A 21,725-nucleotide genomic window follows, 5' to 3' on the forward strand; every position below is an offset into this window, starting at 1 on the left:
AAAGAGAAATATGAAGAACAACCTGTGGCTACTAAAGTTATCCCACAGTTTTATTAATTTTTGTAACTTTTTTTTTTTTTTGTATAAAACAAGCCGGATGAGTTAGAACTTTAGATGGAGCTCATGTTGAATTAACTGTCTTGGTAACAGCAACAAATAATTGTCAGTTAAACTAACAAATTCACAAGCTGGTTAGCTGTTGGCTAGCTACTGAGGCTAAATTACAGTATGAAGACAGTAGTCAGCAAAATATACCTCCGAAAGTTTTAAATTCTATGTATATCATCAAATGAATTGGTGGGGAACAGCAACTGCTACAGTTTCTTCAATTTCACAGTTTTTGAAGTGAATGTTTGGCCACTTGGGGTCAGCAGAAACAAGGCGTAAACACAGCACTGACATACTGTCACCTGTTAATGCTACAACAAATCTGGCAAACAGTCTTTCTGTCTTTGTCTTCGTCTTTTCTGGCCACTTGGTGAATGTAAGTCCAATTCACTCTCCTGTTTAGCTCTATCTTTAGTCTGCACCGACTTCTGATGGAGATATCTGCTTCCTTAACTCCTAAATGCTCCCCTATGCTCACCAGCTGGCTGCTAATTTTGTGTCTGTCATTTTGTGCTGGGCTGCTATCGTATTCTGTGGGTTTGACGGTACCGAGCGACTCACGTCACACACAGGTAGCCATGTCATCAGTTGTTAAAATACAAATATTGATTATGGTCTCTTTAAGTAATTGAAATTTGGAAATTTAAAGCTAGTTAGCTGCTAGCCAGCCACTGAGGCAAAATTAAAAACACTTCGACAAGAGTCAGCCGAAATTTCTACCCAAAAATCTCAATTTATAGCTTTTCAAACTCTTGAGAATCATTAATTGTGTCTCCAATATGTATTTTAAGTATAGGGAGTCTATGAAATGTTAGATATTTATATGAATTGTCAAAATGGCCACCATCAGACTAAAAACTATTCACCTTAAATGTTTTCCATCCCATTTGTTCTGTCTCTTTGTTTATAGATGGGGTTAGGGTGTTGTTTGTAATTTTCCAATAGTGCAGATACAATACCTTTATTTTTGCAATGCTTTTTCAATGCCTTACTTTGAGAATTATAATTATGTTTTCCTCTAATAATACTTTTTTTGATGAAGCCAAACTTCAAATGTCAAGTGTCTGAAAATAAGCAGTTGTTCAAGTAATATAATTGTGTCTATACTCCGAACCGCCTACCGTCAACATGAGTCCATGTATTTACCTCTGTGTGTCCTTAGTGCACATACATGACTGGGTACGCGTTTCTTTCGTGATCATTTGTATGTGCCAGGACTAATTTGTGTTCGTGCGTCGTCTCTGAGCAGAAGGACAGAGCGGTGCCTTTGAGAGCGTCGTCCCCCATCCCTCCCTTCCACCTCCCTCCTGCTCCCATGTCTTGGCTCTAAATGGGGTCGTGGTCGAGGTAGCGTAGTGATGCTTTTCATTAGCTAAGTGCAACTGGGGGAGAGGAGCACAGAGCCTTGATTTACCGGGCCTGCTGTCTATATGCCTGGACACACACACTCAGAGAAACACTTTCTCTTCTCTCCCTCCATCCTTGACTCTTAGACTGTACACTCTATCCCTTGATCCCCCCTTTTTTTCTCCATATACGTCCATTTCCCTTCCCTTCTCTAGCTGTACTTCTCTTTCTGTCTCTACATAACTCCCCTTTCCATTTTCTCTCTCTGGCCTCGTCTGGGAGTCTCCTTCTAACACGACACTAAGGACGGGGCTTGTGATTCTTTTCAGTTTTCTGCATTGGCTTGTCCTGTGGATGACTGCTTTCAGATGTGCACCACATTTGTTGAAATGTCCGTTTTTTTTTAGAAGTAAACACAGCTCTCATTAAGGATCGACACCCTCAAAAGTGACTCCAAGTTTCCATGATAGTAAATTATCTGATTTTGGCAGCTTTGATGGTTACAATTGATGTTTTATGATGTATTATTTTGAAGAAATCATCTATGCTGAACATTAATGAAGATTCCAGCATTGTGTTTCTTCATAATTCACCACATTGTATTGATAAAGATGCTGAATAAGGATTATATCTTTTCATATTTCTTCTACATGCAGTAGATTTATTTTTTAAATTTTTTTTTCTTGGAAAAACTTGGATGCCTCGTAAATTTTCAAAATGATAATGCTTTCATGAACCTTGCTTTTGTAAGTGCTTTCTATAAAGGACGGCCTTTTAGTTGGCAACAGAGACTACCAAGGTTTGTGGACACAAAAAAAAAGTTGCAGATCACTTTATCCTGAATGTTCTTTTAGTTTTTTCTTGATAGGAACATCAGGGGGCAAACAGTTTTGTACCAGATGATAAAATCTGTCATGGGTGATTTAGAAAACTGATGCTATTCATTAGTGAATCGGTTTTCCGATTACCTGCTCAATTGTGAGCTTTAGTAACATCTTTACTCCCTGAAAAAAAGGTTTTTCAGAAAATGAGAGCCGGTCTTCGAGAGCCAGCGAGACTTAGAGGGTCATTTCCATTGCAGCAGGCATGGACTGAGTGTGATCTCTCTTTTTCTCTTTGTTGATTACCTGCCATTTAAGCTACTGAGGCCCTTTCCCCTCGTTCTCTGAATAAAAGAGCTGAATCCCAGATGCTCCATGGCAGCCATCCAAGAACCATTTGCACTCCTGTTGTGGCGATACTCACTGTGGGCCTCTGTGCCAGGGCGTGCATGCGTGTTTCTGTCTGCTCGTCCGTGTGTGTGTACGCGGAGTCGTGGTTGTATGTTTTCCGTCTCCCTTCTCTTCTAAAACCCTACCTCATCCATCATGGTTTGACAGGACACGTTGACCCAAGTTGCCGTGGCAGCCAGGTAACCATGGCACCTGCCTGTGCCACAGCTGGCTGCGTCTGATTGGTTTAACCGATGGCCTTCTGCCAGGTCATCTTTAACATCAAGGCTATAGAGTGGCACCAAGGTGCTTCAACTGCTATTTATAAACCCGGAATAGCCCACCCTGCAAAAGATGTCCATCTTATTGAGTGAATCATTCTCAGGTTTAGTCTAGAAATCTTTTAGTTTTTAGCAGTTAAAGATTATTAGGACTTAATTTTACTTTTCTAAATTTACCTCTGCAATTTTCCTCAGATTTCTCTATGATTTTTCTCCAGACATCACTGAAGACCGAAGCAGGGGCTCCCGTTACTATTAAGAAAATGACAATTTTTAAAAATAATTAAGCATTAAACAAATATTTTTTTCTCATTTTATTTCAAAACCTTTGTTATATTTTTTTAGAAATAAAATTTTTTTACTCAACTGGCAGATTAGGGAAGTTCTATTTCCTCATATTGCATATTTTACTCCCTTCGTTTTGCACTGTCATGCATTGTCCTTTTTAAGTTTTCTATCTCAGCAGTCCTCCAGTGATCATGATGGATATCGGTCAGCCCAGACTGCTTTAATGAAACTTCGTGTGGAAGAAATGTCTGCGGTCTGCCTGTGTTTAAACCTGAGCTTCTGTTCAAATGCATCAACAAACTGGAGGAAGAAAACAGGTCATTAATGAGATGGATGGCAGAGTGGTTGTTAATTAAGTCTTTTACAGGAATTATCAGCATGCCTGTAGCATATACTTTGTCTGAGGCTACCTGTTGTAACACGCTGCGTCTGGCTCTGTGCAGCCAAGGTCAGCTATGACTCCTCTCTGGAGCTTATAACGAGCGTGTCACAGTGTGACAAAAGCCATTAAGATTTAGGGAGATAGGGGAGGGAAAAACGCTGAGAAATACGCTTTTGTAAAAGCTTTGAGCCAAATTGACTGCGGCACATGGAGAGAAAAAAAAAAAGTAGGCAGAGGAGCCGCAGAAAGCAACCAGGAAATGAGCTCAAAGACAACGAAGCAAAGGACCACACAACTTACTCTTTCTTTCATCAATGAGCCTCATCACACCTGGAGTCCTTTGTCGTTGGAGTAGTTCTACTTGTAGTAGTAGCGATTAAAATGAGTTACCGAAGTAGTGCAAACAATATTAGGAGTAGTAGGCTGCGGCTCAAGCAGGCTGCTTGTGTTAATCGCTATATAGATCCATCACCATCTGTGTGTGTGTGTGTGTGTGTGTGTGTGTGGGAATGGGCGAACTAGAGGCAGGTTGTTAAGAGCTTTGGATAAAAGTGCTACATAAATGCAGTCACTTAACAATTAGATGGAATATTTTGTGATTATTGTAAGTAATCGTACAGCAGTAGACACCCATTCAGCTTAAAATGCAAACACAAAATGCGAGAAATGTGCTTTAGCTTTTCTGACTGATGAGGAAAACCTCTATGAGAAAAACCTGTAGACCCACAGAAGCTAGTGGCTATTCTAGTAGAGGCTACATAGGACAGTGGATGACGGTTTTGCTCTAGATGTTAAGCCACGCGTATCTCATTAAAAATGGTTTTCTGAGACTTATATCCGTGAAACTTTACGGAAGAAAATGTGCCGTGTGTACACTAACGTTTAATTTGTTTCACCCTTGCTCGATGGTGGATTTGAATGGGATTGTATGGGAAAAGTACAGAGGTTAGAAGCATTCTTCCGTTTTTTTTGCAGACATTTTGCAGGAACAGGACGTAATTGGAAGCACTCACTGCTAACTCATTGAATTGGTTAAACTTGCGTTAATTATTCCTAGAGGGCCTCATTCATTCATTCTTTCCGGGTGATAGTTGGAACGAGGTGTCCATAAAATACTGTTTTCAATGAAGAGCACCAAGATTTACAGTCCAGCGGAGCCCAGCCCAGACTGGCCCAGCTGCACAAATACACAAAGGAAATGACATCATCATTATGACTCACTGAGGAGGGCGCTCAGATAGAGGGACGGTGGGAAAAGAGAGCTCAGGAGAGGAGTATAGGGGAATCCAAGCGGGTGCTTGTTCTCCTCGGCCTGACTTTGACAGACTAGACAAGAAAATGCCAGAAATGGGAAAACAGCAGATCTTGGATTTGCTGTCTCTCATTTTTGTCCTTTTTCTTTTCTTATGAATTTGACCTTCAGATGGGGGGAAAAGCGTGTCAATCTAACCCAAACAGCCGTGTTCAACAGCATAAAAACCCGATTTAAATCACATGCAATCCCAGCAAGTGGGAAGGAAAGTGCATCAGCAGACCAAAGACTATTAAAGAAGTGACTGAGAAGATGACCGAAAGCATCTTTTCAGTCATTTTAATGGAGCTCTCAAGTATTCACTGTCAGATTGAGCTGCTTTAGAGTCAAGGCACCTTCAAATGGAATATTAGTGACCCAGTTACAGTAGTCTTGGCTGCAGTTTGTATGCTCCAGGTTAAACCAATCAAATCAACACTGAGTAATGTTCAGCTGTTTGGAGGGAAAATCGCATTTTAACACGGTGATGCTTTGAAAGTGCTGGAAGTGTCACTACATGTCAGGAATAAATTAGATAAGTCATGGAATCGGTTTGGCAAAGGTCTTTGGGGATCCTCCATGGTGTTATCCTGCTGAGGAGCAGCATGCACGCATCGACTGCAATCCCACCTTCATCATCATCGTCGCCCTTCCCTGTTTTTTGACATCTCTGCTTATGGGGAGACAGAAATTGTGCGCACTCTTCCTTCTTCACTGCTCCGCTCACTTTTTGGTGCAGTTTCTAGAGCTGCCGTGTCCTCGGGCTGCGCTGAAAAATGTAGAACCCCCCCCCCCGACACACACAAATGCATAGAGTACAGTACATACGCTCACATACACACACATACACACAGATGTATACACACACAGATGTACATCATTCCGAGACTATTTGAGGTTGTTGGCTGCTATGAGGCTTTTTTCTCTCTCTCTCTCTCTCTCTCTCTCTCTCCTCTTCATCATTAATTAGTCATTTAATTAGAGAACTTCAAAGTGAAAACATCCTCTGCTGGTGGGCGGACTATGTCAGTATGTGTGTCAGTGTGTGTGCATGCATTTGCAATATTGTGACACCGAATAATGTCAGTTATGAAAGTGTATGATCGTGCAAGTTAATGTCTTTTCGGTCTTTTCTTAAATTACACAGAAACTATACAGTATGGTGGAAAAACATGATAATATGATGTTTGCATGTTAATGTTCTTTTCATCTTGCAACTTTTTGTATAAACGGAGCTCAGAAACATGGCTCTTGATGGTTTTAATGTGACTCCAATTAATGATTATCCCTTCATCAAACCACAAATTATTTTTTAAATCAATCAATTCATCCTTGACTGACACAAAATGTCAGAAAATAGTAGAAAAATCCCTGTAGTAGTCTTTCAGAACCCAAAAATCTTTGAATTTCTTGCTTTGTCCAACAACCAGTCCAAAACCAAAAGATATTCAATATATAATGAGACAAAATGGAGAAAAGCAAAAAATTCTCACATGTGGGAAGAAGGAACCAGTGAATGTTTGGCATTTTGGCTTGAAAAGTACTGAAACAATTGATCAATTATATGTATGTTTACCCTAAAGAAAGTAGTTTCGTAATTCTTATGATTAACAAAGAGTAAGTTCTAAATGTTTTACATCTGAGTCTTTAGCTTTTTGTGGAAGAGAATTGTTCATTTTCTCGTGTATGAAGCAAGAAGTAACCTCAGACAAACTGGAAAAAAGTAAAAGAAAAACATTCAATAAAACAAAGACACAAGTGAACCAGTCAGCTGAAACCGAATGCCATCAAAGACTGAGATCAAACCCCCACGTGCAGCCATAGACGAATATATCATTGCTGAATACTAAATGTGTTTCCATTGGCCGTGGACCTGCTGGCATCAATTCAACCGACTCACTCCTGATCTCGCTCTCTCTCTCTCTCTCTCTTCCTACCTCTTCCCCCTTCAGCCCGACGAACTGGAGGGCGTCCACACACACACCTTCAAGCTGAAGCCATTCAAGAAGGCCAAGAGCTGTGATATATGCAAGCAGGCCATCACCAAGGAGGGCCTCATCTGCAAAGGTGAGTGTCTGGGATGTTGAGTTGAACGCTGAATCTGAACAGACGGCAGATTGCATGGAGTTATTTTTGACCAGACAGTCGCCGCGTTAAATTCCAGGACTGGCTAAGAAAGAGATTCATTCAAAAATATGTTCTCCTGAAGGAATGAATGAGAATTTCTATAAAGAACAACATTTGAAAAGGCATTTGCAGCAGGTATTTGGAAATTAAATAAATGTTAACACACCTGCACCAAGCTTGAAAACTGTCCACGGCTGCTACCAGCATTAGGTTGCGAATTCAGGACCTTATAAATTTTACATCCACATATTTTTCTTGAGCTATTTTAATGTGAAATTTGTGAAAATGGTGTCCCTGTTTGCTTTGGTGATCATTAACCCATCCCCACTTCAATGGCGCCTGGAATTAGCTATCAGAGGAAATGGTTTGTAGTTCCACACTATGGGGAGACATACTGATTCGAGATCATTACCGATCTAATTTTTAAAAAAGTTCCAATTAACTTCCCCTAAAATCACACACATTTGTCATTTCTGTTTGTGTACAGATTAAACAAACAAAACAAAGTCTGTTAATTAGTGAGCTTTAGGCGTGTCGGCAGGCGACACGTCTCCCTTGGACAGAGCCACATTAGCTGCCATCAGTCTTCATGCTAAGCTAAGCAAACCCCGTCCTTGCACAGACATGAAATTGTAAATGAAAATCCTCTCATCTCACTTTCAAAAGAAGGGAACAATGTAGTATTTCCAAAAATGTTGAACTGTTCCTTAATCTGAAATGGCTGTTTTCTTGATTTAAATTATGAAAACAACATTTCAGGGTTTTCCATATTTAGTCTATATAATGTCAGGAATTAATAAAAGTGTTGGGGCATCAGATTCCCCGTCATGTCCAACCGACTCTCCAAAATCTGAAGATATTCAATTTCTGGCAGCAACATAAAGATGCATCAGTTTGTGTCAGCAGAGGATTTTTCCCAGGAAAGGCTTCTCAGATATCACGTTTTTAGAACAGCAAGTGTAGGTTAAATCACTGTGGGTGAATTTTTAATAGATTGCACCACAATCCAAAACATCCATTTAGGTTTTTCATTTTTTCCTTTCAAATTTCCATTTTTTTATTTTACATGTGTGTCTTTCAAAGTCTGTCTCGTAGGCAATGCATATATCTCCCTTTTGTTTGACTGTATTTTGTTTGTAGTGTGCAGTGCATGTACAGTATGTCTATATGTATGTATGTACAGTATGTGTCTGCTTTGGTTTCAGCTCTGGTTTCTTTTCCCCTCCTCCTCCCTCCCTTTAAGCCCCAGCCTTCCCCATCTTCCTCCACAATCCAGTCACATGTTTTCAATTCTAATTTTAGAAGAATTAAAGGTTTTATTGTCACTCCAAGAAAAGTCCAGGGGAAATTAACGTTAGAGGGCTCCCGGGCAGCCTCACATTTCCTCTCTTTCTTCTTTCCTCCCTCCATCTCGCTTTGCACACTCTCTCTCCCCCTCCCTTTCTTCCTTTTTGAACTACAAACACAGCATCTTTAGCAGAAGCAGAGCTGACAAGCACACAGAAGCCTGGCAGTAGGAGAGCGGGCCTGTATAGGGCTTTGGCTGATTTGCTGTTAAAATTAGCATGGCTGCTGCTGCTGCATTAGCCTAGATAAGAGGGAAAAGGGGGAGAGGGGGGTGAGGGGATGGAGGGGGAGGCAGAATAAAGAGAGAGAAATTGGGGTGTAGGGGGATTGGGAGATAGACATGGAAAACAAAGCAAAGAGAGTGCAAAGGGGAGCATAGGAGAATTACTTTCCCTTTCATCCCTCTTTTGTTCATTCATCCTCTATGTTAAAATACAGAGAAGTGCCTTAAGCTCTCCTTGACAAATGGTAAATCTTCAAGCCGTCCAGCTGAGAGCCCACAACTGCCTCCCTAAGTCCTGCAGTGGCAGCATGTGCACAAACTTGATATGTTCAGCAGAAACATTATTTCTGTGCCGTTAAACGGCCCACACTGTGGTGTACGCTCACGAGCAAAACATCTGGACGCGTGCTCATCTGAGCATCCTTCCTGTCCTTTACGGGAAGCGTTGCTAGGTGCCCCATGAAAAGGCCACGTTGCTAGGGGGCTTGTGGCCAATAGATAAGATGTGACAATTAGACGATGTGCTGGGCATCCGTACAGATGTGTGCGAACGTGCCCTAACTAACTGAGATTGTATAGTCGGCTGCATGTTCCTCTGATTTACTGCTGGGTCCCTTAACCCCTTAATGGAATATTTCAGCGTTTTGGAAAATATGTTTGTACATTTTACAGAGGTAATGTGCTTGACTACTTCTCGACCAGTTGCCAAGCAACCATCAGAAACGCACAGGAGTTACGGCTCCCATCCGAGAAATGGTCCAGCGCAAAACCACCCATAAACCAGCAAATTGTTTGTTTTTTAAACTACGGATTTTGAACAGATTCAAGAGGGCTAGCTGTTCCCCCCGTTTTCAGTCTTTGGGCTAAGCTAAGCTAAGCAGCTGCTTGTTGTAGCCTCATATTCAACACAGATATTAAAGTGGTTTCATTCTTCTCATTTAACTTTCTACCAGGATGTGAACAAGCATATTTTCCAAAATGTCAGACTCTTCCTTTAAACCTCACTGATTCATAACAAATCCATGCTGTGCAGCCAAACATGACTCAAATCCACAGAACTTTATTTATAAATTCTTAAAGAGATCTCAATCTTTCCAATATATCAGGCTGAATTTGTGGCAAAAAGTGTATAAAATAATGTGCAAAACATGTAGAATATTTCCAGCAGCAAGCCACATTCACAAGGTAACTATACAGACATACTGAGCGAATTGTTTAAAATAAAAAAATGTTTGATTACCACAGACAATAAAAGAAGAGAAACTTCTGGCCAGTTAACATGAAGTACTTTGCAACCAAGAGGATTTGTCACTGTAGCTTTGCCTGCCACGTCTCCACGTCTCCAAGGTGCATTGCAAAGAGGTTTTTAAGAAAAGTTATAATGAAACGTGGGCAGTTATTTGCACAAACAGAAGAATTAAATAATTTCACAGTGCCCAAGTATTTTTAAGGATTCAATGAGGCATTTAAAATTTGGAATTTGGAATTTATACAGAAGGTGCCCAGACATCTGTTGAAAAAAAAAAAAAAGACCTTGTACGTGGACCTTGAGTTAGGATTATCGTCAAACTACCTTTTCCAAATGTGAGGAACTAGATTAGACCTCCGAGCTGTAGAAGTTACATAGACTTCAGTTTTACTCTAAAGAGAACAACGCCTCACACAAGGTGTAACAGCCGTCTGGCCTCGAATTTGAGTCCTGAAATTGTCTGTACAGTTTTAATGTGTCCACAGCTCTCAGAGTTACCTGAACTCTCGTGCAGTGGTTTGGAAAGCCGCCGCTCTGATTGGACAGACAAAAAATTCACTCAAGACTTGCCATCTCCAAATAGTTACCAATCAGCACTCCACACAAAATGACCCAGCAATCCATTTATCATCATTACACAGGTTCACTTTAATTATCCGGAGTGTTTTTCTAACAGTCTCCCTCTCCTCAAGACCACCCAGGGCAGGCTTTCACACCACTGTCACTTCTTTCTTGTTCACGTGTTCTGCTCGCACATCAGAAACACATGTACAAACACACACACACACACACACACACACACACGGAGACACAGACACCACCTGTGGACCACCTAGGTTGACAGCGAAGACAGCAGGTGTGTGTGTGTGTGTGTGTGTGGGGGGGGGGTCAAGGGTCGTACCTGCCCAGACATTAAAACATGATCGTTTCACGCCTGGAAGTCGACATACTCTCACTCTATGATGCTATAAATATTTAACTCATCTAATTCACACTTAAACCTCTTTAGGGAAGCTCCCGTTCATGGCTTTGACTTATTTCAACGGCGTCACGATGCTTGTTCAACCACGCTTTCACCATTTTACCACCTCCGTGTAAAGCTCTTACCTACAAGTCAAAGCTGGAGTATTTGAGTCAAAAAGTGCAGTGCTGACGTACAAAAACAAAAGTAATGGATGGATGTTTGGATGTTTGCTCTATGCGGCCACTTGGGGGCAGCACCACAGCATGTTAGAGTCAGGCCACTGAACTATCAAAGGGGTTTTTCTTTCCAAAAAGGTGACCGTGGGTGGGTGTTGAGTCTTACTCGTGCATTGATCTCATGTGGAGACTGAGTGCATATGTGTGTACTTCTGCTGTCGGGGGAAATTCAGCTCTGGTTCTTGTGTCTGCTCTCGTCTGTTTAAATGACATTGTGTCTTTTCTTTCAGCGTGCCGCTTGTCCTGCCATAAAAAATGTGAAGTGAAGGTAAGACGCTGAACATCTTTTACTGCTTAATATCAGTGAGTTATTACTATAAGTGCACACCAACACTGCGATACACACAGGCAAATTTATACTTGCATGCAAGCTCACACCCACATTCATCCATGCACATGTGTATTGTACACAGTCCGACTGAAATACACACCTTTTAACACACTATACAAGATTTGTACTAGTTTTTTCTTGCAATAAATCTTTTTATTATTATATAAAATCGGACAGCAAATGAGACCGCAGCACAAATGGAAGGAATTTTGATCTGTTAACCGCATATCTCTGCCCAAGAATATTCATTTAAGACGCAGGTGTTTAACTAAGCATTTTCACATCATCATTAAGCAGCTGCTATAGCTCCATCTAATTAGGCAAGTTCTCGGCATTTGATTTGACTTAACAAAAACATTCAAACATTAATTTGCAAAAAAAAAAAAAAAAAAAGTCATAAGGAACATTGTTCATACCCTGAGCCTCAGGATGTTTAAAAACTAAATCCTGAAAAGAGAATAGTATGAGACCTTCGTGAGAGGAAGCAAAGCCACATGGGGCATCGTCTCTGCTTCCTTGCATCGCATGGCATATTCCACATCTCCACCTCTTCACAGTCACGCTCACCACATTTGACCCCAATCTGCAGAGGAGAGGGGAAGGATGCATGGGGAAGGGCAAATAAAAGGGAAGGAAGGGAAGAATGAATAACAGTGAGAAAGGAGGTAAAGGGCGGAGGGGAAGAGTGTAACAAGACTGTTCTTAGTGGTTTTAGTTGTGACTGGTGGGGAGAAAGGCTCAAATGTCTCTCTTCTCCCTTCCTCTCCTCTCCTCGTCTCCATTCTTACTTCTTCTCCCTTTCCCCAAAAACACCCCCAAAGCCGTCGCTCTACCCAAATATTACTATAGGAACAAAAGCTGTGTGTTCCCAAAACATCTGAGGAAAAATCTGCCAAATACCCCTAAAACCAGGCAAAGCCATTTGTGGTGGCCATTGGGGGAATAGTCAGGACAGCCAGAACCATGAGTCATTCATTCTGGTGGTGGCTGACACTGGAAAGGAAATGTTTTGAAGGGGGAGGAGTAAGAGGTGTGTGTGTCTGAGATGAGAAAATTGTGGGAAGGACTGATAGTAGATAATAATGGTCAAAGCAGCAGAGGGAAACCATGAATTTGGTTAAACAGTCGAGTGTTGGCACAAATTCTCTAATTCTTATTTGCTAATGTGCTAATCCCAAAATTGGTTTACTTGAGACCCAAGATTTATGTTGGCTTTATCCAATACAAAGACCCTTGGATAAAAATAAACAGTATTGTTTCAGGCCGTAAAAGTGCAGAAAAGTACAGTCTTTGTGCGAGAACAAGTGTGTATTTAGGCAGACGGCAATGGCCTCTTCAGCTGACTCCTCGCTGACCTTGACCAGTGAATTTGTCATGTAACACAATGAGGCTGTCGCCAGTGGTTTGCAGTTCACCAGACGTGAAGATAACTGCTGCGCTGCGATGCTTTCGTTTTATGTGTTTATTATTTCAAGCTGCCGCAACTTCCCTTTTTTATGTCCCATAGTAGCCAGGACATTAAAAGACAGTTGTTTGAATGTTTTATTAATAATGTTATTACATTTTATGCTGCGTCCCTCTTTTTTTTATGGCATTTTAATATGTTCTAGTCTGATTTTGATGCCAATTTGCTAGTCAAAAGGTTGGTTGCGCTGGGGAAATTGGAACTCTTCTGTATTTCTAAAGTGTCGACTCCGGCCCTTGGTGCAGTTTAAATTTTGACGAAGCAACGGCGGCATTAGCGGAGTGCCTGTAGGCTGAGAAGTACCGTCGTGCATGGAAATGGTAAAACAGCATTCAGCGTTTTTGGCATAGAGAAGCGTTTAGTGACCAGAACAACTGCAACGACATGAAAAGGACTCCGGCACCTCAGGGTGACTGTACTGTAAATGACATCAAAAATATCTGGTATGGGTAACACTGTTTCTCACCCCGGTAAACATTGTAATTGTACAGCTACCTTCTCATTCGCTTTATTAAAACGAGGACATAAATGTCTTGTGACCAGTTGCTCCATATGGTGAAGGTGGAAAGTGCGTTTCTGATGCACACGCACAGTACGACGTTCATTTCTCTTAGTAAAAGAATTGTGACTTATTGCACCTTTGAAGTCCGTAAAATATTTTTGCCAGCGTCCCTGTAATCTTGTTGTCAGTGGAACAATCAGTGATATGTTTCCCTTTTCTCAGCCTCATTCTGCTAGACTTTGAAAATCTGACACCACATGCGGTTCCATCGTTAACTTTCAAAGCTTATGAAAATGTCCTCACAGAACATCCAAAAGTGGAAGGTCCAGTAATGTGCCCTGATGAGGAACGGCTAATAGTTTCTGGCTATCCTTCACTTACTGTTTTCCTCTCTGTCCGACCGCAACCATCTCTGTGTGAGCGTCTGTTATTGGAGCCCTGAGCCCCGCTCAAGCTCGGCGACAGATGCGCTCTTGTCCCGCAGCGTGTTGGAGACAGACGTCGGCGACCTCAGTGCGCTTCCGATGGGTGTCTGTGTCGAGGCTCGAGGCTTGTCGGGACAGGGGTGTTGTGGCTGGGATACTGCCTGGATTCTGGCCGGACACCCAAGTTGTGGGTTGGAGACAGAGCCTTCTCTGTTAGACAGGAGTCTGGTGGTGTTGGGTCCTCATACCTGACTCCCAAGCCGTGGGTTCTTGGGGCATTTTCAGTCATACTGGGAAATTTTGGTGAAATAAATTAGATGAACGAGATTATGTGTCAGAAGCCAAAGAGTTTTTTGACTCACTGGTGTTTAATAGGCCCTGGACAGGTTCAAATTAAAACATACTGTATCTCATCCAGCAGTTTTAAAAGGGCTTAGACTACTTTGCTTATACTTATACTGTAAGTAATTCTCTCTATATATAATGTGCTAAAATTATGCGCATTTATAGTATAATTTAGATTTACAGTAGAGCATTTATATACATGTAACCTCTGCCTCTGACCTGTGTTTTCATCTTGTAGCTGTTGCCTGTTATGGAAACAGGAGTGGAACAAACTGAAAACACATACTTCTGATATATTATCTCTCTCCATACAGCTGTTAAGGCGAACATGTTAGCGATAGAAAAAATATCTGCTAAACGCTGTCCCACTGTTACCACTAGTTAGTCCGTCTTGACCACTGTCTTAGCTCCCGTCGCTATGCATAATCTTTTACATTATACAAAATCATTTGATCTATTGTTCCTATGTATAAATACTGATTTGTGCATCATTAATGATCTTATATTCGTAATGTATGTAGACCAAAACAGCTATAGACAGGTTTGTCTTGGACAAAAAAAAAGAAAAAAAAAAAGAAGCTACTTTAAGTATTTCTATTTGCGACAGGTTGGTACGGTATTTTTCTCTACAGACGTGAAAATGTCCAGCGACCCCTTCAGATTTGTCTCGGGACTCTTCGCAGGGGTCCTGCAGATGAAACATCACAGGACAACGAACCGTAGCTGTTACATTTCAAGCTTCTTGCCTGCAGTTCACGTCCAGTGGACCGGTTTGTTGTTGACTCGTACAGTACGTATGCATGTCATCACCATGGCAACCTGCCTGTATTTTATGGTTGTTTTCTTCTGTTTTTTGGGGTTATCTCCTTTAGGGGTCACATGTAGTGTAGATCAACACATTCCCAATGCCGAGATACAGGTTTCAGTTTGGCTCCGTTGCATCAAAAATATGCAAACAGATCCACCCTGTGACATACCATCACTTTCCATCTGTGCAAGTATGTCTGCTTTCTTGTGTTGACTAGATAGCACAGGGTCTGTAAGCTGTCTGTTCTCCCTCACCCTCCATGGAAACCGGCCCTCATTATTCCTTATGATTTATCCCTGCCATGTCCTGGAGGAGGCCCCTGGAATGCCGCTGCAGTGGTTTGTGCTGTTCGGGTTGGAAGACACAGGCGAGGTTTTGGCAGGGTAAGGTAGGGCCAGAGAGGAATGATGGGAGGGGGTTGGACAAGACAAGTGAGAGCGCAACAAGTTTGAATATTCCTCACGTAAACAACAGTGCTGGAGACTGCATTAGTCTTGCCCTGGTTTCGTTTTATAAAACGCTGTGTACAAACATTTTGTTTTTTTTACTTAATTAGATGTGGTCCTGTTTGACATGCCATATGTGCTGCTGCTGCAATCCTACCTCTCCCATAAATTAGAGAGATTCAACTTCAAATTTGACTGTCCCGTTGAGGTATTTCTGTTCTTTCTAGTCTTTCAGCAGTTATGCAAGCTTAGATTTTGCTTCAAGAGTTGAGTCTGGAACACATCACAGCTAATTAAGGCATGTTGAGTTTTGTCCAGGCTGCAGGCAAATTAGATTTGTTTCTCAAATCAGATCTTTAGGACAGACTGTCCAGATCAGATTGGATGTGTGTGTCCAGACGTCACTGACCTATCCGCATGGGTTGCTGTAGTAACGACGTAGGCATCAGTAACTGCGTAGCAACCCTCAATCTGAATTTGGCATTGTCATTGTGTGTCACATTGCGAGTGACATAAAAGACACTTTGAAATCGGATTTGAGCAGCCAGAGCGTCCGGACTGAGACGCATCTGTAGAGATCCGGTTGGAATCGCATTTCAAACCGCCTCCTGGGGTTTGCAAAAGTCACATTTCATGTGTTTTTTTTTGCCGTCCAGACTTTCTAAAATCGATCTGGATATATTCTGAATATGCAAAAAAACAGATTTGGGCTGGCAGTCTGAAGAAGGCCTTAGGTTGTGTATCATAAACAAGCAAACTATGAGGAATTGATAGATCTTTACGTGACCCGGTGCTCCCCCAAAACTTCAAAACCACTTGAAAAAAGCATGATTCTGTAATTGATTGGCCTATTTTGCACCTCAAATGTTCTGATTTGGGAGATAATTCTGGAGAAAAGTGACATTTCCTGACTTGCCAACTTCTTTTTTTCCAGTTTGAAAGTTGGTAAGGAAGCCCAGTGACAGCGAGCCAGGTGCCAGGTTCCTCCCTGTGCAAAAGACAGACCTATCAGTCATCTGTTGTCCAGTCTACTTGTAGCTGGATCTGTCTCAAGCAGAATCTTCAGTGTTCCCGCAAGACCAAAAACAAGAAGTGCTTTTGTTGGCCGGGGTTCATGATACTACTGACAGAAGAAATGCAAGACCAGTTTTATTCTGGTCTAATAATAACAGGAAAGGTCAGCAGGCAAGGCCTGGACAAGTTGGGGAATCGCTGACTTTTAACCCAGAGTCTTCTCTGGATTTAGAGACCATTTCTAACTGCCGTCGCCCTGCCACAGCACTCAGTGTTTTCCACCCTGGCCACCGGCAGGTTTTTGCTCAGCACGTATATTTACTTGCCACATCTCACGACTGAACCCGTTTACTTATCGCTGCAGTCAGCTGGAGCCGAAACAAAGTGCTCTCGTAATTGGGCTTTTCTACTTCCTGTAGTTGTAGATGTTCAGTGATCTTGGAGCAGCAGCAGGAGTGAAACAGGACGACTAGGAAGTGAGTCATAGTTGCAGTCCAAGAATAAAATAACAGAGGGTGTGAGAAATATAAAAACGAAAGGAGCATATTCCTGTTGATATATTTATACTTCACAATCTCTCAGGTAAAGAGCAGTTTGTTCTGCAAGCATCATACTATATGCCTCGTATGCATCGTTCATATCTTTGCATTCTCAACCAGTGTCAACCAGTGGGAGGGCAAGGCAACCGGTTCTTTTACCCCGTTATTGATCTCAAAAACAAAAACGGAGCTCACTACCAACCTGTTGGGCCTCCAGCTTTGAAAGTGCACTCTTGTTATAAAGCTGATTCCTCTATTTCTAGAAGATCTAACAGTTCATTTTCTCATACAAAAGATAATGCAGGGGATATCATTGCCGTGAGCAGCCTGAGATGGGCCCCGTCTCATCTCTAGTGGCCCGAAATCCCTGTCCGTCAGCCTGAGCTCACTCGCTACTTACATAACAGGGGCACCAACGTGCAAGAAACAGCTAAGCACTTTAGACAAAGGAAGGATACCCAGTCAGACTTTACTCTGACAACAGAAAACTCGGGGTCTGCACCTGTAACAGCATACTATTTTTTCTGTTATGCTGTCTACACCTGCAGCAGCATACACTTTTTCTGTTATAATCTGACTTTAATGCTGAGTCTATTCATACACATTCCAAACTCAACTAAGCCTGACTCGAAAGAAGCTGGGCCTCCTCCCGTGCAGAAGTTCGAGGTCAAGTGTTTTGAGGTCTAGGTTTTAATCCTGGCATCCCAACATTTTAATCCACATCCTAACACTTGTGGATGTGTGAAAACTAGGAGAGGCCTTTAATTAGACCTCTGGCAAATGACATGGGCTATAAAAATGCAACCCAGAAGCTCTTTAATATTACAAGAGGCACGGGTGAAACCCCATTTTATCACCTACTGTAAAAATGGACTATTTGTGTTACTCTGTCTAAAGTGATCAGTAAATGTGATTTTAGTTGCTAAATTTACTTTTTCTTCACCGGGCTTCCATGACTCCCTTTTAATAGTGTTGCCGAGGATTTTTTTCCTTCTAAGGTTCTCCTTTTTATCTCCTTTATCTTCCAAAAGGAGAAATTGCATGGAGCAAAACCAAAAACACAGTAAGACGTGCATAGAAGCAGGGATGAGGAGCGTTCAAGAATGTTGGCATGGAAAAGAGAGTAACCATCCAAGCATGAAAGTGAAAAAGGTAGAACAAGAGAGAGAGGTAGAGGGTGAGGGAGGGGGAGAGTGAAAATGATGAGACACACACGTGTGCGTGCGCACACACACACACACACACACGCACACACACTTGAGAGAGCCAAGCCTCCTCATTCCTCAGCAGCCCTTCACAGAGGAAAGTCTGTTTCCCCGACGCAAACCTGTCACATCAAAGAGCCATCACAGCGCGTCTCCACAGCAACGCCCTTCAACGGTATAGATGCGGCGCAGTGGTCGGGAGATAGCGCTGGCAGACAAACTGTATGGCCGGCCTAATAACCGGGTGCTAGCAGATGACGGATGGCCCAATTTACCCCAGCTCTGGTCTGGAGGTCAGGAGCTAAGTTCACCCCAAGTGCCAAAAACACAACAGGAGGCTGGCAGATATTTTCCTCCCACGTATTTAGGAACTTAGGGATCTTGGGGTATTACCTGTTGACCTCAGGTTTTTGCCTCTTGAGTCAACGTGCTTGCGTTTGCCACTTGCAGGTAGCAACTATCAACAGGTAAAACTACAGCCATGCAACTTTGCTCCAACTTCAAGATACAGACGGTTTGTTTATGAGAAGTCTAACAAGGAGTCTCTCCTCTCTTGGGTCATATTGACAGGATAACATACTGTCTGTGATTGAACTTTCTGGCAAAAAAAGGAACATATGTTTGTTGATGCATAGACCATACAAGAAATAATAATTTAAAAAATTCCTTATTTTGTTATATATGTTGTATTAACATTTTTTGTGGCCCTTTCTGTATTTTATCATCTTCATCGAATGTGCAAACCCAGTTTTTGGCGAAAGGAAGGGCTACCACTTGAACACTTTTTCTACATATTTTGGTTTTAATAAGGTCAGAAGGAAAGAAAAAAAAAATCTTTGACTAGAAAAATTGGAAAAATTAAGCAAGTATTGTTTTTTTTAACTAATGGAAGTGCAGTCTGGGGGATCCCGAATAATGAGGAAGTAAAATCACCGTTAGAATTTGTGATTGTCAAATACGAGCCAAAGGTTTTATTTATTTATTTATTTTTTTGCAGTGTAGAAACAAGAACAGAAAAGTTATTTTTTTTCTTTTCCCGTCCTCCCTCTCACACTCTCTGTCAAGCATGTGTCAACAGCTCCGGAGAGGGCTATGAGGAAAAGGAGAAAAAGAGAGAGAGGGGGGAATAGAGGGAGAGAGCGCGGGTCAGCAGAGGGAGGGATTCAGAGGGATACAGTTACTGTCTGCCCCTGGATGGCTTTTGCTCTCTTGTTTGGGTACCGGAATCGTAAGGAGCCCCAAGCCACTTTCTTGGCCTTATATAGTGTGTTTCAAAACTTCTTGGCAGTTGACAGGAGGAACCAAAGCCAGCAGTATAAAGACTGTATCCCGGTCCAGTCCAGAGGCTGCACAGACATCCACATGTGCGCACACATATACACAGAACCAAGTTCAGTAGCTCTCTGGCACGCGTTTGGGATTACTGCTGTTGTTTTGAGTGAGAGAGGTGGAGGAGGAGGAGGAGGAGGAGGAGGAGGAGGAGGAAAGTGTCTGTATTTGGTACTCCCTCTCTTGCCCTCTTTCTCTCCTGGAGGGGGGTCTGAAGGCAGGGAGAATGCAGAGGTAAAAGCCAGGCAGAGGGGGAGAGAAGAGAGAGTGTGAGAAAAAGTGGCACCGGTGTGCAGGTAAGAGTAGATTTTCAGATGCACAGTGGGTTTTTTTTGCGGTATATTCCATCTGTAGTTTGGGTGGATGGCAATGTTCAATAAGTATCTTAAGTTTCCAGTTCTTTGCATTCTTTCATGGCTTAAAGTGGGTCCTCAGAGGAATGAACTCAAGCTGAATTTTGAATGCTTTAACTCATAAAAAGACTGTTGGAGCCCAAGTTGTGGAGCTACATCAAAAAGGGGATTTTTGGATGTCATTTCAACAGAAAATGCTTTACTCTGCATGTTTGGGGCATAGACTGGTCTGCCACACACCCATGGGAATGTTGTGCCCATGGGAGCGGGACAGACAGAGTTCATTTGAGTTGCTGTTTGAGGCATGGGAGCCTTTTCATGAACCGATGAGCAGTGATTTGTGGTGGTAGAGTCAGAGAGAGACAGGGGAGCAAATGGTCAAGACGGCAGGCAAACACGTGTTTTCTCTCTGTGTAACCTGCATCTGCTTTGGCATTACAAGAGACAAAATAGAGCAGTTGGTCAAGTAGAATGTTTGCAGGAAATGTCTTCTTGTTCTTTTTTTTTCTCCTTATTTTCCTTTCTGCTGTCTTTGCGTTCCCTTAACTTTGTCTCACACTTTTTTTTTGACACCTTTTGAGAAGGGATGCAGACCGGTGGCACTCATTCACCCCTGACCTTGAGCTAACACAACGATGGCAGTTAAACATGAATGGTCAAGGGGTCGCTAGGCTTGTATGTCCTGTCTCCCACCGGAGAGCCAAAACAACAGAGAGGAATGCAGTTTCATTTACGTACCAATATTACACACTTTTTTTTTTTACTGCGACACATTTTTCTTGAGCACTTTTTGAATTTCATTTTTGAAGACATTACATAAACCTGAACCCGATGCTCTTGCCCTGCCCTGGCATCACACTTTTCAAACTGGTCATAAGTGTCAAGGGAAAATGCCCTGCCATTTTCTCCACCTTGTCCAGAAACCCTCTTTAACTGCCAGAGTCATGTCTCCCTCTTGTCTCATAACATGAAGATGTTCTCTAAGAGTGATGCTTTGGAACGGCTGCTTTCCCTGTAGATTTATCCCTCTTGAACTATTTGTCTCTTCCATCTGTCTTTCCCATTCCTTAATAACATACCTAGTCTCCCTTTGGGCAGTTTATCTTTTGGCACATCAGAGAAGTGAAACTTTGGCAACCTGAGGAAAAAAAATACCATAAATCGCAGAAAATCATCTAGAAAGGTTCGGAGTAGATAACTTCGAACTTTGATTGCCAAATAGAAATTCCTCTCACATGTTTGTGCAGATATGAGGTTTGTTTTCTTATGTCACGTAACATACTTTTTTTTTCAGATTGAATTGTTAGATATATTCTACTGTAGTTTTCATGAGAAGAGCACACGAACAGAAAGTGAGGCTGGTAAACTGTGAAAACTACAAGATCCTCCAGCCGCGTCAGCTCCAAAGTATGTGCTGGGAAGTGTTATAAAAGCAGTAGTGACCAGGGAGGATGGCATTTAACATGCAACCACACAAGAGGCCAAGCCTGAATTAGTAGAGACTGGGCCTACCCACTAACTTATTTCTGTAAATAAGTGACAGGCTGGAGAGGAAAAATAGAGAGCGAGTTTAGATTTAAAGGAAATTTAAATACAAGCCAACACGAATAATCTGTTTTCGCATTCACACTTGTAATAAAAGTGCAGACAAAACTATAAATTGAGGCTTTTAAAGAAGTAATTGCAACAAAAGATGTTTGCAAATCCTTTTGAACATCCTATATTCTATTAAGTCTATTTTTTATTGCACTTTTCTGTGAGTACACCACAGGTTTTGGCCTGGTGTTGTTTCTTTATTCTGGCTTAGCCGTGCTCTTAGTGATCAAATAAGAGTAAGCATACTGTAGCCACCCCTAATTAAACAGGAATTGATGGGCAAATGCTGTCCGGAACAGACCCATCAACACTT

The 21,725-nt window shown here is 42.0% G+C and overlaps 1 protein-coding gene across 7 annotated transcripts in view; it reads left to right on the top strand.

The window, feature by feature from the left end:
- Positions 1-6,876: 6,876 nt before the first annotated feature.
- tns1a (tensin 1a) overlaps positions 6,877-21,725 on the top strand; it is a 69,339-nt gene continuing 54,490 nt past the window's right edge. For 3 of the 7 annotated variants that reach the window (XM_040142029.1, XM_040142031.1, XM_040142032.1), the window contains exons 1-2: positions 6,878-6,975; positions 11,285-11,322. The gene's annotated coding sequence lies outside the window, so the exon portion shown is untranslated. Of the gene's footprint in view, positions 6,976-11,284; positions 11,323-19,655; positions 19,760-21,725 lie in introns of those variants that run through there. The other 4 variants (XM_040142030.1, XM_040142034.1, XM_040142028.1 and 1 more) reach the window with 3 other exon arrangements.

Source organism: Xiphias gladius, chromosome 13 (genome assembly GCF_016859285.1).
Source record: "Xiphias gladius isolate SHS-SW01 ecotype Sanya breed wild chromosome 13, ASM1685928v1, whole genome shotgun sequence".
NCBI lineage: Eukaryota > Metazoa > Chordata > Actinopteri > Istiophoriformes > Xiphiidae > Xiphias > Xiphias gladius.